Raw genomic sequence first — 16,884 nt, 5'->3', positions numbered from 1 at the left:
TCACCGTCTGCCTCTTCCTGTCACCCTCTGCCTCTTCCTGTCACCCATGTTGCATATTGTGAACTTGGTTTGGGGTGGAGGGATACAGTCATTGGGTCACCAGTGTTAAAACTCTATGCTTTATACTCTGTATACATATTGTTATTTATTGCTGCAGGTGGTGGTGGCTTGTTGCACAAGGTACGAGCCACGGCGTATGAGGCCTACCCTTTGCGCTAAGCAGAAGGTGTTTGTTAGAAGCAGCAACCATTTTGTCAACAATAAAATGGTTGCAGATTCAGAATACTGCTGAAAGAAGTGATTTCTTATGAATAATTGTTTTGGTTTGCTGGGTCTAAGAATGCAGTATTGACAGAACAGAAGACGAGGGCAGACAGTCAGTCTGCACAGTTTTGTCTACAGTAATGAGAACTAACCAGATACCGGGGTAGGCATGCGTAGACCCCAAGGCCTCCAGGTCAAAGAGACCTCAAAATTTCTCTGACTAGTTACCAGACTTAAATGACGTGAATCATTATTATATCATTAATTTATTACTGACTGGTCCAATCACCACTTTAGTCCATATGAATAATGAAGTAACTGAGCTGAATAAAGTATAAATATTGGGCATAAAGAGGGGGTGGGAAGGCAGTTGAGGAAGAACAAGCAGGCACGGGGCTGGAGGTAACTATGAAGGAGGTTTAATCATGGCTGATCTCTGTCCTTGATAAGTGTCCATTTTGATTTGATTTAGAATTACTGTTTAAGTATTAGCTAATCAATGTCATGTTTCTTGTGTTAGTCTGCATTTGCAGATACCTGTAATCAAGCTATTTTTCAGGTAAAGCGTCGTCATACATTTTATAACAAGGTTGTGTGGGTGTGCAATCATTTCAGCGTTGCCGTTATATTTAAAGGTAATAAAGTAAATATATATAAGTTTGGGTTATCAATCATATCTAGGCGCTATCACCAGCAAGTTGTGTCGACACCATTAGGTTGACATGCATTTAGGTTGACATGAGTCTAGGTGGACATGCAGGAAGGTCGACATGAGTCTAGGTCGACATGGAAAAGGTTGACAGGGCCATTAGGTCGACAGCCAAAAGGTCGACATGTGGTTTTTTCACTGTTTTTTGAGCCGACATGAGCCGACAGGTGGTATTTCATGCCCTACCATCCACTAGGGCGTGGCGGGATAATAAAATAGTGTGCCGAACGCAGCGAGGCACCGAGCCCGAAGCATGGCCATGCGAGGGACGGGGTGCACTTTAACCTGTGTCCATGTCAACTGTGTCGACATTCAGGTCAAAAACCAGTGAAGAACCCCACTACGACCTAATGACCCTGTCGACCTAAAAGCATGTCGACCTAGACACATGTCGACCTAAATGCATGTCGACCTAATGATGTCTACCTAATCACTGTCTAACAACTTGCTGGTGACCAACTGATCCACACCCGGGGTGGAGGAAGGGGGCCCAAATGATATTTTTTTGCACCTGGGCCAATCACCTACCGTGTTTCCCCGATAATAAGACACTGTCTTATTTTTTTTTCTCAGCAAAAAAGACAATAGGGCTTATTTTCGGGGTAGGTCTTATATTAATAACATGCCCCCAGTCCTCCTTTAATGACATGCCCCCAGTCCTTTTAAACAGCCCCATTCCTCCTTTCAATGACCCCAGTCCTCCTTTAACATGCCCCCATTCCTCCTTTAAATGACCCCAGTCCTCCTTTTAAACAGCCCCCATTTCCCCTTTCAATATTAATTTAAGAGTCCTGCTCACCAACTTTCCACTTCTTCTTATTGGCTGCGCCACTGCTCCCTGCTGCAGCCGCATGATGTGCGCAGTGACATCACGCGCTGCCCGCAGTGCATCCCTGGGACCGGGAACTAAAACGGCTTCAGTCGAAGCCTGTACGATACAGCAACGCAGAGGTGAGGGGGGGGGGGGGGTTAGCGTGGGTGGCGATGGGGTACAATTTAATGCCTGCACTCCGTTTTAGGCAAATTTTAATAGGGCTTATTTTCGGGGGAGGGCTTATTTTGGACCAATGTCCAAAATCTAGGGTAGGGCTTATTTTCGGAGTAGGTCTAATTATCGGGGAAACACGGTACAAGTCACACCACTGAGAAGGTCACTCTGTAAGTAAAAGCATTAGTAGACCACAGGATTCAGTAAGACACGGGCCTTGGGTTTACACCATTTACTTTATTGGAGGACATTCAGTGCTCAGCACACAGAGCTCTGATCCTCCGCTGGGACGCACATAACCCTCCTTACAGACGCAGCCTTCACTGCAATCTTCTGCCGGGCAAACATACAATTCCTTAAATTTTGATGGGCATCTCTCTTGACCACACGTCTTCATGCAGCTTGAGTACATGGTGTTCCCAGTGCAGAGATCACACTTCGCCTTCTCCACACACTTTCCAGTAGCATCCAGGTAAAAACCGGCATTGCAGAAGCAGCCGACCACACACTGATCCGTACATGCCCTCAATACTTTGTAATTGCTACAGGATAGTGGGCAGGCGGTTCCACACGTTTTATATGTTTGGTTCTCGCCACAATCCTCATCTGCGTCTGTAAAAATAAAATAACAGAACAGCAGCAGTGAGGAGGTTTGTATAGAGCAGAGGTTCATGTTGTTTCTGATTGGCAGAACCAGGGTCTCCCTGCAGATATTTCGGGGGGAAATGAAAAGTGAGAGATTTGGTAAGATATCTCCAGTTTTTTTAAAGCGGCAATCATTTACACTGCAAAATCTACTGGTATTGCAGCGTAAATGATTGCCGCTTTAAAACAACTGGGGATTTCGTATCAAATCTCTCACTTTCTGATTCTCTAATCCCAACATCTCCTCACATGTTTATGCACTTAGTTTTGCAGGAGGGCCAGGAGAACAGAGAGGGATTCTTGGTATGGGAATGGAAACAATGGCATCTCTACTGAATGATGTCCTCTAAGACCATGCGCCCTCCAAGAACTGGGCAAAGTAACATAAAACCACATAGATTCACAGGGGGAAATTTACTAAAGATTCTAAATATGAAATGAAGTGATTTTGCCCATAGCAACCAATCAGATTCTGTCTTATTTTCTATAATGCACGTTCAATGATAGACATAATCTGATTGGTTGTGATGGGTAACATCACCAATTTTTGTTTTTAAAAACTTAAGTACAGCATTTGCCCAATAGGGTCTATAAGGACATCACACAGGCCCTTATTCTGATTGACTCGGTTGGATGCGTATTTCAGACCAGCAGCGAGTATTAACCCCGCCTAGTATACGGATCGCTCACTGGGAACCTCCACCATCCTCCGATGGTCGCCAACCATCGAATGATGGACCGAGCAGTCAGGCAGCACCGAGTGCTCCAGACCAATCTGACAGTTGTCCGTGCGAAATACAGGGATATGGGCGGGCAGCTGGCATCCGGCTATGTCAGCTGTCCGCGCCCCGTGCGTGGGGGGTGGACAGCATTTCCATGCACACAGCCAGCGTTTTCATTGCAACGCCCATGAAACACGGGACATATGCATATGGCAATGAGCCCAAACAGCCCTTCACGCCCCTCTCCACCCGCTGCTCGGATGGTTCCGTACAATCGCTTTCCGCATATAATATACGCTGTGGACGGACGTGCAAGGTGTACGCACAAGCGCAGAAGCGCCTATGCGCACACAAAACATCAGCCGTCCGTCTGCACAATCAGATAGTGTAGTAACATTAATGTAGATATTACTTACTGGGAGTGATAGTACTGGGAGCGATAGTACCCACTGGGAGTGATAGTACTGGGAGCGATATTATTTACTGGGAGTGATAGTACTCGGAGCGATATTATTTACTGGGAGTGATAGTACTGGGAGCCATAGTACCCACTGGGAGTGAAAGTACTGGGAGCAATATTACTTACTGGGAGTGATAGTACTGGGAGTGATAATACTTACTGGGAGTGATAGAACTTACCGGGAGTGATAGTACTGGGAGCGATATTACTTACTGGGAGCGATAGTACTGGGAGTGATAATACTTACTGGGAGTGATAGTACTGGGAGCGATAGAACTTACCGGGAGTGATAGTACTGGGAGTGATAATACTTACTGGGAGCGATAGTACTGGGAGTGATAATACTTACTGGGAGTGATAGTACTGGGAGCGATATTACTTACTGGGAGTGATAGTACTGGGAGCTATAGTAGCCACTGGGAGTGATAGTACTTACTGGGAATGATAGTACTTACTGGGAGCGATAGTACTTACTGGGAGTGATAGTACTAGGAGTGATAGTACTGAGACAGTGACAAAAGTTAGACATGCATTAGTCAGACAGTAACAAAAGTTAGACATGCATTAGTCAGACAGTAACAAAAGTTAGACATGTATTAATTAGTCATTGACAAAACTAACAACACAAGTAAAATGTACTCTATCTTAGTTCACTTTTCTCTTCATCTACAGAACAAGATGGGGTCTATGTCAGACCCCCAATAAGACCCCACAGGGCCAGAGGCAAGATAATGGTTTGGGAGCCACTATTCTCATTATTACACAATACTTTATTTATTAACCCTGCATATATTTATAGCACATCTGTTACACAATGATCACTAAATACAAAGCTTCAAGTCTGGCACTGCCCTAAATGCACCAAACCTGACAAGGCCGCCCTCTGCGGCTTCCTGGGCATAATATGTGGGATGTCTCTTAGATCCTTATTATGGTTACTGCTGATGACAGCTGTACCAGCTATTATGTAATTATACCCGCTGCAGTATGCACCTCTGGGCTTCAACATCATTAATGAGGTGCAGCAGGCACCCATCCCCCTTCCATCTCCTCCTCTCTCCTGTAACCCCACACAGCGCTGAAGGTTGGGGGGGGGGGGCAATTTTGCCAGCACTTAATTATCTGTTTTGTTTTGTGTACTGGCATCTAATGAATAGCTCAACGAGTAGTGTGTTTCACTGGAACGCAACAGATGATGTGTTTGAATCCTGAGTATGCCAGTTTAATGAAATGTGTTATCACTTAAAGGTTACTGTAACTGAATAAAAAGAGCTATCAAGTGATCTAAGGGATACATCTCCCTGTAACTGAATGTCCCATCTGTTTATCACATTAAATACATACAAACATTATAAAAAAAAAAAAAAAAACTTACAAACAGTCATCAGCAGGAGCACAGATGCCAGCACCACGTTTAGTAGATTTGACTGACCCATTTCCTGCGTAGGATGTCAGAGACTGGAAAATCTGTGTCTGAGAAATGGATAAATGTATTTAACATGGCAGGCATTGTATACAGAGATACTGAGCACATGGCAGTCATTGTATACAGAGATACAGAGCACAGGGCGGTGATTGCATACAGAGATACTGAGCACAGGACAGACATTGTATACAGAGATACTGAGCACAGGGCAGACATTGAATACAGAGATACTGAGCACATGGCAGACATTGAATACAGAGATACTGAGCACATGGCATGCATTGTATACAGAGATACTGAGCACATGGCAGTCCTTGTATACAGAGATACTGAGCACATGGCTGAAATTGTGTACAGAGATACTGAGCACATGGCAGTCATTGTATAAAGAGATACTGAGCACATGGCAGACATTGTGTACAGAGATACTGAGCACATGGCAGACATTGTATACAGAGATACTGAGCACAGGGCAGACATTGTATACAGAGATACTGAGCACAGGGCAGACATTGTATAAAGAGATACTGAGCACATGGCAGACATTATATACAGAGATACTGAGAACAGGGCAGTCATTGTATGCAGAGATACTGAGCACATGGCAGAGATTGCATACAGAGATACTGAGCACATGGCAGAGATTGCATACAGAGATACTGAGCACAGGGCACATTGTATACAGAGATACTGAGCACAGGGCAGACATTGTATACAGAGATACTGAGCACAGGGCAGACATTGTATACAGAGATACTGAGCACAGGGCAGACATTGTATACAGAGATACTGAGCACAGGGCAGTCATTGTATACAGAGATACTGAGCACATGGCAGGCATTGTATACTGAGTTTCTGAGCACAGGGCAGACATTGTATACAGAGATACTGAGCACAGGGCAGACATTGTATACAGAGATACCGAGCACAGGGCAGTCATTGTATACAGAGATACTGAGCACATGGCAGACATTGTATAAAGAGATACTGAGCACATGGCAGACATTATATACAGAGATACTGAGCACAGGGCAGTCATTGTATGCAGAGATACTGAGCACATGGCAGAGATTGCATACAGAGATACTGAGCACAGGGCACATTGTATACAGAGATACTGAGCACAGGGCAGACATTGTATACAGAGATACTGAGCACAGGGCAGACATTGTATACAGAGATACTGAGCACAGGGCAGTCATTGTATACAGAGATACTGAGCACAGGGCAGTCATTGTATACAGAGATACTGAGCACATGGCAGGCATTGTATACTGAGTTTCTGAGCACAGGGCAGACATTGTATACAGAGATACTGAGCACAGGGCAGACATTGTATACAGAGATACCGAGCACAGGGCAGTCATTGTATACAGAGATACTGAGCACATAGCAGACATTGTATACAGAGATACTGAGCACAGGGCAGACATTGTATACAGAGATACTGAGCACAGGGCAGACATTGTATACAGAGATACTGAGCACAGGGCAGACAATGTATACAGAGATGCTGAGCACAGGGCAGACAATGTATACAGAGATACTGAGCACAGGGCAGGCTGGCTGATAACAAGACTCTTATATGAAAGTAAAGCAAAAAAAAAAAAAAAAAAACACTTTTCTGTAAATCTGGAACAAACCATGTTGCTCTAAAGCCAATACATTTATATTGTTTCTGTGCAGGGTACACACTGTCTGTTTTTGCATGTAGCCCACATATTTATTTTTACACTGCAATTTAGATTTTTTATTTGGATATCCCCACCCAAATATCTAATCTCTGTACTTGATGATCTCTCTGCTTTACCAGGATAAGGCCCAATAACACAGAGCATGCAAAACTCAATGTGGCCACTAGAGGGAGACACAGTACACTAGTTCAGTTGTAGCCAACTCCAGTCCTCGAGAGCTACCAACAGTTCACATTTTCCAGACATCCTAGTTGCTGAAAAGGTGTACTCAGTAGCACAACCTCCTCTAGCTGCCGGCTCTCAGTAAGGGGTAGATTTATTAAGCTCAGTGAAGTGATAAAGTGTCTGGTTTTTATCACCGGCCAATCAGCTCCTACCTGCCATTTTTCAAACCAAGCCTGTAACTTCACAGTTAGGAGCTGATTGGTCGGTGATGAAGAACAGACACTTTGGGGGAAATTTACTAATATGAAAAACCTAGTTTTTCGTATTGGTATTTCCCCTACGACTGCATACGACTGTTTCAGTTGTATGCACAGTCGTGTTCCGGAGGGGAAATTACAAAGTAGTCAGATACGACTGCTTTGTTACCCTCCGATGTCGTAGTAATTCGTATTAGCGGCACATATCTACGGCCGCTAATACAAATTTTTCTGTCAGTCTGCACAGATCGGTCAGATCCGTGCAGGCTGCAGTGTGTAAAAAAAATATATATAAAAAAAAATATATTAAAAAAAAAAAGGCGTGGGGTCCCCCCCACAGCTGTAACCAGCACCAGGCTGAAAGAGCCGGGGCCGGTAATTAAAAATCAGGGAAGCCGACAAATAGGGGTTCCCCGATTTTTAACAACCAGCCCCAGGCTCCAGGTCCGGGGCTGGTTCCCAAAATACGGGGGACAAAATGACTAGGGGTCCCCCGTATTTTAAGAACCAGCCCCAGGCCAAACCAGCCAGCAGGGTAATGCCACAGCCGGGGGGAGACTTTTTATACAAGTCCCCCCGGCCAAAGCATTCAGCCCTACCGACCAGTCAGCCTGGCCAGGGGCCCTGGGGGAGTGGGGACCCCCCCAATAAAGGGGTCCCCCCCCTCCAGGACTTACTTGACCAGGCTGAAGCCTGGTGCTGTCCCCGGTGGCCCTGTGCGGTAGCCACCGGGCTGATCTTGGTGTAAAAAATAGAACAATAAACTATTGTTTTAAACTGTGGAACTATGAGTCCCAGCAAGCCTCCCCTGCAAGCTGGGACTTGGTGAACCACAAGTCCCAGCATGCGGGGCATTAAAGGGCCTGCTGAGTCTTGTAGTTCCACAGTAAAAAAAATAGTTAAATAAATACACACTGACACCTGAAAAATTAAAGTTTAATACATACATTACACACACACTGATACTTACCTATCTTTATCCCGTAGGTAGGTCCCAGAGTCTTGATCCGATGCCTTGTCCTGGTTCCGGATCATGTCGTCATTCTTCACCATGTCGATCTTCATGTCGGCGTCAGGTCGGGGGGTCCGATTCGCAGGACCCCCCCCCGTTATTCACGGCACCCCCCACAGACCCCCTCCCGCACGCGACCCCACCTCCCGCGATTCATGGTACCCCCGTGATTTACAGCACCACTACGCCCCCTCCCGCGATTCGCTGCGCCCCCTCCCGCGATTTGCAAAACCCCGCCCCCTCCCTGCGATTCACAGCACCCCCCTCCTGCGATTTGCGCCTCCCCGCCCCCGAGATTCTAGCCCCCCCGCGCCACCCCCTCCCGTGATTCGCACCCCCCCCGGAATTTGCGGACCCCCTCCCGTGATTCACGGCACTCCTCGCAACCCCTCCTGCGATTTGCGGACCCCCTCCTGCGATTCACGGAACCCCACAGTATCTCCGGCACCCCCTCCCGCGATTCGCAACCACCCGTGACCCCCCTGCGATTCATACACCCCTCCCACGATTCACGGCACCCCCCATTCGCAGGACCCCCGCGACCCCCCCTCCCGCGATTTGCAGGACGCCCGCGACCCCCCCTCCCGCGATTCACGGCACCCCCCCTGCCGTGATTTGCGGACCCAAGCCCGCTCCTGCGATTCACGGCACCACCGCGACCCCTCCCGCGATTCACCGCGTCCCCCCTCCCATGCTTCGCTGCACCCCCCCTCCTGGAATTTGCGGACCCCTTCCCGCGATTCACGGCACCCCTCGCAACCCCTACTGCGATTTGCGGACCCCCTCCCGCGCTTCACGGAACCCCACAGCACCTCCGACGCCCCCTCCCGCGATTCGTGACCCCCCCATGACACACCCCCAGTGATTCACACACCCCTCGCACGATTCACGGCACCCCCCGCACCGGCCCTCCCGCGATGGGTGGCGGGAGGTTGTTCCAGTGCAGGGGGGCAGCGTGGGAGAAGTCTTGGACACAGGAGTGGGAGGAGGTGATTAGGTGAGAGGTCAGTCGGCGGTCAGCGATGGAGCGAAGAGGACGGGAGGGAGTGTGGATAGAGATCAGTGAAGAGAGGTAAGGAGCGGTGGAGGAGGAGAGAGCCTTGTAGGTGGTGGTGAGGAGTTTAAAGAGAACTCGGAAAGGAATGGGGAGCCAGTGAAGAGATAGACAGAGGGGGGAGGCGGAGGTAGAGCGGCAGGAGAGGAAGATGAGCCTAGCAGCAGCATTAAGAGGTAAGTGCAGGAGCAGAGCAATGTGTCCCTCCTGGAGAGGGTCATGTTGGGAGGTATGTAATGAGCAGCCGGCTCATTAAATATGAAGACGCTGGCTCAGAGGGAACCAGCTAATGCTCAGTGCACCCTGCACCAGAGAGAGACTTCAGAGAGTGGAGGGCGCAGCAGCACAGAACTGTCAATCACTGCACCAGGACCCTCCCAGCAGTGTCCCCATTCTCCTCTGCTGGAATGACAAGGGTGTGTGCCGGAGAGAGTTCCCTCTGACATATGGGTATCCCTCAATTGGCCCACTCACATCAAGATACATATATACTAGAAACTATATGGACCTGAGAACAGGGACAGTGCGCGCCTAAGGCGCGCGCTAAAAATTTAGGACATGTCTTTTTTTTTTGGGGGGGGGGGGGGGGGGGGGAGTGGTGTGGTCACATAGTAGTATCAATTCACATTATAAGCAATGGTTAATTGCTGCTGCCACTGGATAGAACACTGTCCCTGAATGATACCAAGTAGTTTGTGGGGAGAGAGAGAGGGGGAGACTGAGAGAGGGGGGGGGGGGAGAGAGATCATAGAGGCTAAACTCCCAATGTAAAAGGAACAGGATGCCTTACTTGCGAATGGCAGCAAGGTTTAGTACTGTGCTGCACAGGAAAGCAGAGATCCTCCTTTCTTCTCCTCCAAGTAGGAGGCTTGCTGCACACTGACAGGGACATGCTGGCCAGAATCCCGCCTCTTGCTAGGCTTCCCTGCGCAGCCTGCGTGCCCAGCCAGCCACTGAGCAAAACGTAGCCCACCCTGCGCCCCAGCCCAGCACGCCACAGCTTGACAGGTGATGCACTGATGCTGTTGCAGCCCCGTCCACCCGCGTCGCTGCTAGAGCAGAAGGGGAGTGGACGAGCACATAATACATTGCTACCTGTGCTGTCCCTCCTCCTTCTCCCAGTGTGCCGCAGTGGCTGGCTGAGGCGGAATGACTGACAGGCTGTCAGTGAATCAGAGCGTGGGGGTCGACGCCAGTGTCAGCAATCAGGACATGCGGGCGGCTCACGTGGGGGTCCAAGCCAGTAAGGGGGTCATTTGTGTTTGGGCTGTACGGCCAGTGTGCATACTACTCTATACAATACAGCAGCGGGACTCAGGCTACTTCAGTCCCCGGAACCCAGCTAGCTGTCTCCCGGTCCTGACAGCACCCGGTGCGCGTGACCCCCCAGTCCCCCCCCTAGTTACGGCCCTGTACTAATACAGCTGTATTTTGGGCTATGTGTGCAACTGTTGTATGCAGTGTGGTGTGCAGGCAGCAGTAATGTGTCAGCTAAATCCCCTTTCACATTGCAGCTTTAACACGGCATATTGCCGTTTTTTTACTGCTTTAAAACGGGAACAGCTGCAATGTGAAAGCTCCATTGTCAATTTACCGGTTACAGAATACCGGTATTTTGAAACATGTTAGAAGCAGGATCCTACACGTTTCTGAGCTGTTTTCCCTGCAGTCTGAACAGCTCAGAAACGGTATTTGCTACACATGATAACCACACAAGGGTGATAGGTTATCTCCCTGCATGATCCCCGCCCACAAGCAGGAAATAAACATTTAACATGACATTGGCCCTTATTCTGTATCGTGCGGTACGGCCCGCGTGCGGCCGTACCGCCGATGTTTTTAGTCTGCACATGCGCAGAGGTCAATCTGCGCATGTGCAGCCCCATTCGCCGCAGACGTATTTCGTCTGCCGCAAAGGGGGCGTATAGGGGCGTGAGGGGCTTCATACCCTCATTTCCCTATGTATACGCCCCGCGTTTCATGGGCGTTCCCATGCAAACGCGGGGCGTATGCATGCTAATGAGGGTATGACGCCACTGATGGGGGCGGAAAGCTGACGTCGCCGGATGTCAGCTCTCAGCCCCCATACAAGCTAACACACGGACGATTGTCCGTGTGGTCTCAGCTTGCGGGAGCTGCTGTGGCGTGCGGCCCTGCCTTCGATGGTCGACGACCATCGAATGCAGGGGGCAGCTCCCACCATGGTGGAGGCGTACGCCCCACCATTTTTATGCGGATCGCCAGCCGTCCGTGTACGGACGGCCGTGGCGATCCGTCTCGTGGGCGGGGATTGGTTTGTGCGGCCAGAGCACCGTGTGCGGCTCTGGCCGCACCAACCAGAATAAGGGCCATTGTATGGCTTTCTATGGGTGAAACGGGTTGAATCTGAAGGTACAAAAACGGTATTGAAACTGCAAAATACCATTTACAACATGCAATATGAAAGGGGTTTAACTGGACCCATTTTAAGACACGTTTACAAAAACGGGTTGAAAGCAGGTTTGCAATGTGAAACCAGCTTAAGGGTTTGGTCCTGGCTACACTGTTCTGTCACTGATCCAGAGAGCTAGACAATGTTACATTGCTTGGGAAAAGAAGAGATGAATATACAGATTGTGGTGCTGCTTTCACACCGCAAACCTGCTTTAGACCAGGTATTTTCATGCGATGTGAAAGGGGTTAAACTTGCTCTGACCCGTTTTAAAAAATGTTTAAATACCTGGTCTAAGCAGGTTTTTGCGGTGTGAAAGCAGCATAAAAGTACCAGGAACATACAAAAGTTTGTGGCTATGCACTGGATATACCTTTTGTGTTTAAAACTGCATTTCATGCAGAGTCTCATAAGCAAAAAGGAACAATTGTTGTAATTGCTTGTAAGTTCAGCTTAATGAGGTTGGAACAATTGTAGCATCATTCGTTATTGAAAACAAGGTCCCAGAAATATTGTAATAATGTAGCGATTACTTGTATGGTAAGTAAGAGGCAGTTCTTGCAGCAGGCTTGAAGGTTTGTTAATAAGCACAGTGACAGGACAAAAAGACGTTAGATGTTAATTCAGCAGCTCAGGTATAATAGATGTAGCTTTATGCAAATACCAGCAAGTAAGTAGCAAGATTATAGTTACCACTTCTTTATATGAGGAACGTAGTCACAGCAATATTGGCACTAATACCAGGAACAGGTGGCTGTGGTATGACTGTGGTACAGAATTATATAGGACTTCGGGGTGTGGGTGTGCCCAGGTTATGGGCGGGTCCAGTGCATTATCCTTAGTGGTTTATATTGAGCTCTGGGCGTCTTCGAGATTATACACTAATTATTATAGTGTTAGTTCTATGACGGCCGCACTGGGACATCATTACATAACCCAGATACAGACTATGTTCCAGATTTTTGCAATTTTGATAACTACAGGACGTCCACTAAACATCATGACACTCTAGCCCATTTACACCAAAATCCCTGGTCGGACCCTGGTCTTTGAACACGGGAGTTTCCAGGGTTGGACCCAGCTTTATACACCATTTTACACAGCCATTCAACCTGGGTCTGCACCATTTACACTGAACCTGGGTCAGCCCTCCTTTTCCCTATGGAAGACATTAAAAATGTCCATTTTAGGACTGATAAACTACAAGCCAACCTTCCCTCAATGATTTAAAATAAAAATTAAAAGACAGGACAAGTTAGCATTGAAAAATGTTGGCTGGTTTATTTTGTAAAATATTTTTTCAAAAAGTTATATTCAGTGCTCAAGGACACACATAGCAGTAAAAAAATGTGCAGCTTCTCCCATGTGCTCCCCTAGCCCACCGTACCCCCCCCCCCCCAAAAAAAAATATATATATACAGTATATAAATGATACTGCATCCAATTATGATATCTGTAGGTAGGGTATATATCCCTAAAAAAAGTGGAGTCACTGGAGTGGGAGTCACATCACGCACCCTCCTCCTTTAAGCTCTTGGTCCCACTACTGCCTGTCAGCGCTGCTTCCAGGGGCGGATTGGCCCGCCGGGAAACCGGGCCATTTCCCGGCGGGCTGGACAGATTTCCACCTGGCTGGGCCGCCGACTGTGCTACCATGGCCGGCAGCCCAGTCCTATGCTGCCGCCGGCGGGGACCTGGAGTGGGCAGACAGTTCCCACAGGATGTCTCCCCGGCCCGGCGTTAAGGAGCTGCTTCACAGTGGTAGCGGTGGCGCTGGCAGGCGCAGACGTGATGGGACTCGGTGACTGTTAGCAGCACATGCTCCCCCCCCCCCCCCCGGGCAGCAGCGCCAGCATCAAATTCCGCGGAGCAGCGCCAGCATCCCCTCCCCCGGGCAGCAGCACCAGCGGACACCTCCCCCAGGCAGCAGCGATTGTGTGGCAAACATCCCTCCCGCCGAACATCCCATGGAGGCACTAAGGGCAGGAGCCGCTCCAGCACTGCACTGCGCTGCCGCCGGTGGGGACCTGGAGTGGGCAGACAGTAGCGGCGGCGCTGGCAGGCGTGATGGGACTTGGTGAGTGTTAGCTGATCCCCCCCCCACAGGCAGCAGCTCCAGCTGCTTCCTAGTGCCAGATAGGGTTGTGCCAGGTCCATCTGTGGACTGCCAGGTAGCAGGGGTGCCCAGAGCCTGTGTGCACTGTCCGCATGTGGCTGCGTCCTTTCTGGCTGCTGTCTTTTGCTACTGCAATGCACTGTGGAATGCACGCACCAGAGGCGTAGATACGGCGGAGCACAAGCTCCGGGCGGCGACATGTCACCTGGCACCGGAGCTCTGCCGCCGGCTCCCCCGCCCTGCTCGCCCACTGCGGCTGTGCCCGGCGTCAGTGTCAGTGTCAGTGGGGTAAGTAAAAAATCCGGCGAGCGTTCTCATTGCGCATGCGCCGGATTGGGACGCCGGAGGCAGGGATGCGGCTCCATGACATCATGGCGCCGCATCCCTGCCTCCAGCGTCCCAATCCAGCGCATGCGCAGTGAGAGCGCTCGCCGGATTTTTACTTTCCCCATTGGTAGGTGTGGCGCAGAATGTTGTTAGCATGGGCAAGCGGGTCAGCTAGCGTCCAGCAGACAGGTCACGTAGCAGGCGGCAGGCAGACTGTGTGGCGCCTGAGAAGCCCGCGCAGTATCGCGCATGATGTTAGTAGCATCTGAAAAGCCCGCTGCAGTATAGTGGTCACATGGAGTGATCACGTGATGGTCACGTGGTATGTGACGTAATGTTGGTACGCCTGGAGAGAAGGAACTAGACACTACCTTTCCCCATTGAGATTGATGCCAGGCACAGCGGGGAGCGGGGGAGCCTGCTGAGAGTGTATGTATGTGACCTACCAGTCCTAGAGGACAATGGATAATGTGAATTTACCTACAGTGTGTTTGATATAGTATCTGAAGTGACACTACATACAGTGTTGCAGGGGGTGCACACGTTACAGTCCTAGTGATACTGAAGGGACACTGATCCCCCACTCGGGGTCAAGATATTGTAGACACAGCTGTTTAATTTCAGTTGTCAAAGTGAGTTATTTAAAATTCAGCACCAATCTCTAGTAGATCACACACTGTGGCACTATTAAACGGCACCAACGGGAATACAATTTGCTCTGCATAACCAACTATAATGTTAGGCTGCGCCCCCATACAAGGGGGGGGGGGGACATGCCCTTGCTCCGGGCGCTGTGGAACCTAGCAACACCACTGCAAGGCACTGACTGATACCCCTTTTATACCAAAACACCGGACCCGGACCGCTGCACTGGGGACAAGCCCAGCACTAAGGTATTCTGCTGGGCTGCCCCCAGCCCCCATGCACCCCCTCAGCCCTCAGATCAGAGTATAGCAGATAGCAGCGCAGCCTGTGTGTGCCCCCTTCCCCATCCAACCTGCGGATGCTGTGGTTCGCAGGTTGATGTAAACGGGAGCCAGGTCGGATGACTCGGCGTACCTGTTTACACCGCCATCTACCCAGGTCCTAGCCATGTTCTACCCAGGTCAGGACCTTAGTAGAAGTCCCGCGTAAAGGGACACGGCGTGACCCATTTACACCACCGTTTACCCGTGTCTGATCTACCGATGACCCAGGGTTTTGTGGCAGTGTAAAAGGAGTATTATAGAAAGGAGTCCTGTGCTTCTAGTATCCTTTCAGCACAACCCAGATGTCCTAACCTGAGTTGGGACCATTTACACCGCCCACGACACAGGTCCGACCAGTGTTCTACCCTGGTCAGGACCTGGGTAGGTCCCTTTAACACCAACGCTGACCTGGGTCCAACCTGGTGTAAAAAGTGGCCCACTCTGGACCCCACAGTTTACAAAATGTAAAAATTGTATTGAGTGGGGGAAAGGGTATAGGGAAGAGGTTCATGCACAAACAGATACAGCAATGGTAGGTAAGTATTATTTCCACAATTAAGTTAATAGTAACCATAGAGGTTCTGCAAGAAATTGCTCACGTGGAGGTGCTCCTCTGAGGGTCTGTAGAGTATGAGACTGGGGAAAGGCAGGCACTCTCATCTGGAATAGTGCCCTCTGCAAATAAAGCTTGTCTGCCTTTCCCAGTTTCAAAAATTTTTAAAAACCCAATAGTTTTTTTTTTTGGTACTTGTGTAATATCTGGGCGCCCGATTTTGTCATTGTATTGCATCGCATCGCATGCAATATAGTGGCATACAATTCATGCAATGCAATTTTTCATTGTAAACACCCGATTTTTAATTGTATAGTCACCCATGGGTGATTTCATACCCCCACTATCCAACTACGCATGGAGTTGATTTTATATAGTGTGGCGAGCGCAGCGATGCACCGAGCCCGAAGCGTGGCGAGCACAGCGAGCCCCGCGAGGGGACGCAGAATACATGTAAAGTAATCCGCGTCCCCTCGCTGCGCTCGCCACACTTCGGCCTCGGTGGCTCGCTGCGCTTGCCACACTATAAAATATCAACTCCATGCGTAGTTGGATAGTGGGGGTATGAAATCACCCATGGGTAACTATACAATTAAAAATTAGGTCTTTACAATGAAAAATTGCATCGCATGCCTTAAATAGTGGCATGCAATGAAAAAATCAGGCGGCCAGTACCTTTTTTTTTAACAGGTATAATCCAAGTGCTCTGTACAGGAGCAATTTTTGTAGTGTGATTAATTAAATTTAAGAGATTGATTTTTTTAATAAAAAAAAAAAGAAACTATAAACACAGATTATTTCTCGCAGGTGAGCTCACTGTGACTAGAGAGCCATGGTTTAGACCCTTACCCATAATCCTCAGCTTTCATTACCAAATATGTATCTGAAATATTTGTCCCCTAACACAGCAGCTTGGTAACTTTGGGCTGATCCCCTGTCATTATGGACTGACATTTGGAGAACAGATTTTAGAGGGAAGTAAATTCCGTCTCCTGTCCTCTCCCTTACTCAATATTGACATTGTCTAATTGTCTGATGAAGTTCAAATAAACTACTGGATGATCCTGTCCTGTGTTTGCCAGTCTGAGATGCT

At 48.9% G+C, this 16,884-nt stretch overlaps 1 long non-coding RNA gene across 1 annotated transcript; it reads right to left on the bottom strand.

Annotated features, from left to right (window-relative positions):
* Positions 1-2,183: 2,183 nt before the first annotated feature.
* LOC146041696 (uncharacterized) lies at positions 2,184-12,641 on the bottom strand. Its single transcript, XR_014463556.1, has 3 exons — positions 12,521-12,641; positions 5,164-5,261; positions 2,184-2,573 (listed from the first exon to the last, which is right to left on the bottom strand). It is a non-coding gene; the product is annotated as an uncharacterized LOC146041696 (long non-coding RNA).
* Between the last annotated feature and the right edge of the window lie 4,243 nt (positions 12,642-16,884).

This window comes from Crinia signifera, chromosome 19 (genome assembly GCF_055691185.1).
Source record: "Crinia signifera chromosome 19, ASM5569118v1, whole genome shotgun sequence".
In the NCBI taxonomy this organism is placed as follows: domain Eukaryota; kingdom Metazoa; phylum Chordata; class Amphibia; order Anura; family Myobatrachidae; genus Crinia; species Crinia signifera.
The sequence above is the reverse complement of the archived record's forward strand: the minus strand, read 5'-3'. Positions and strand labels throughout refer to the sequence as shown.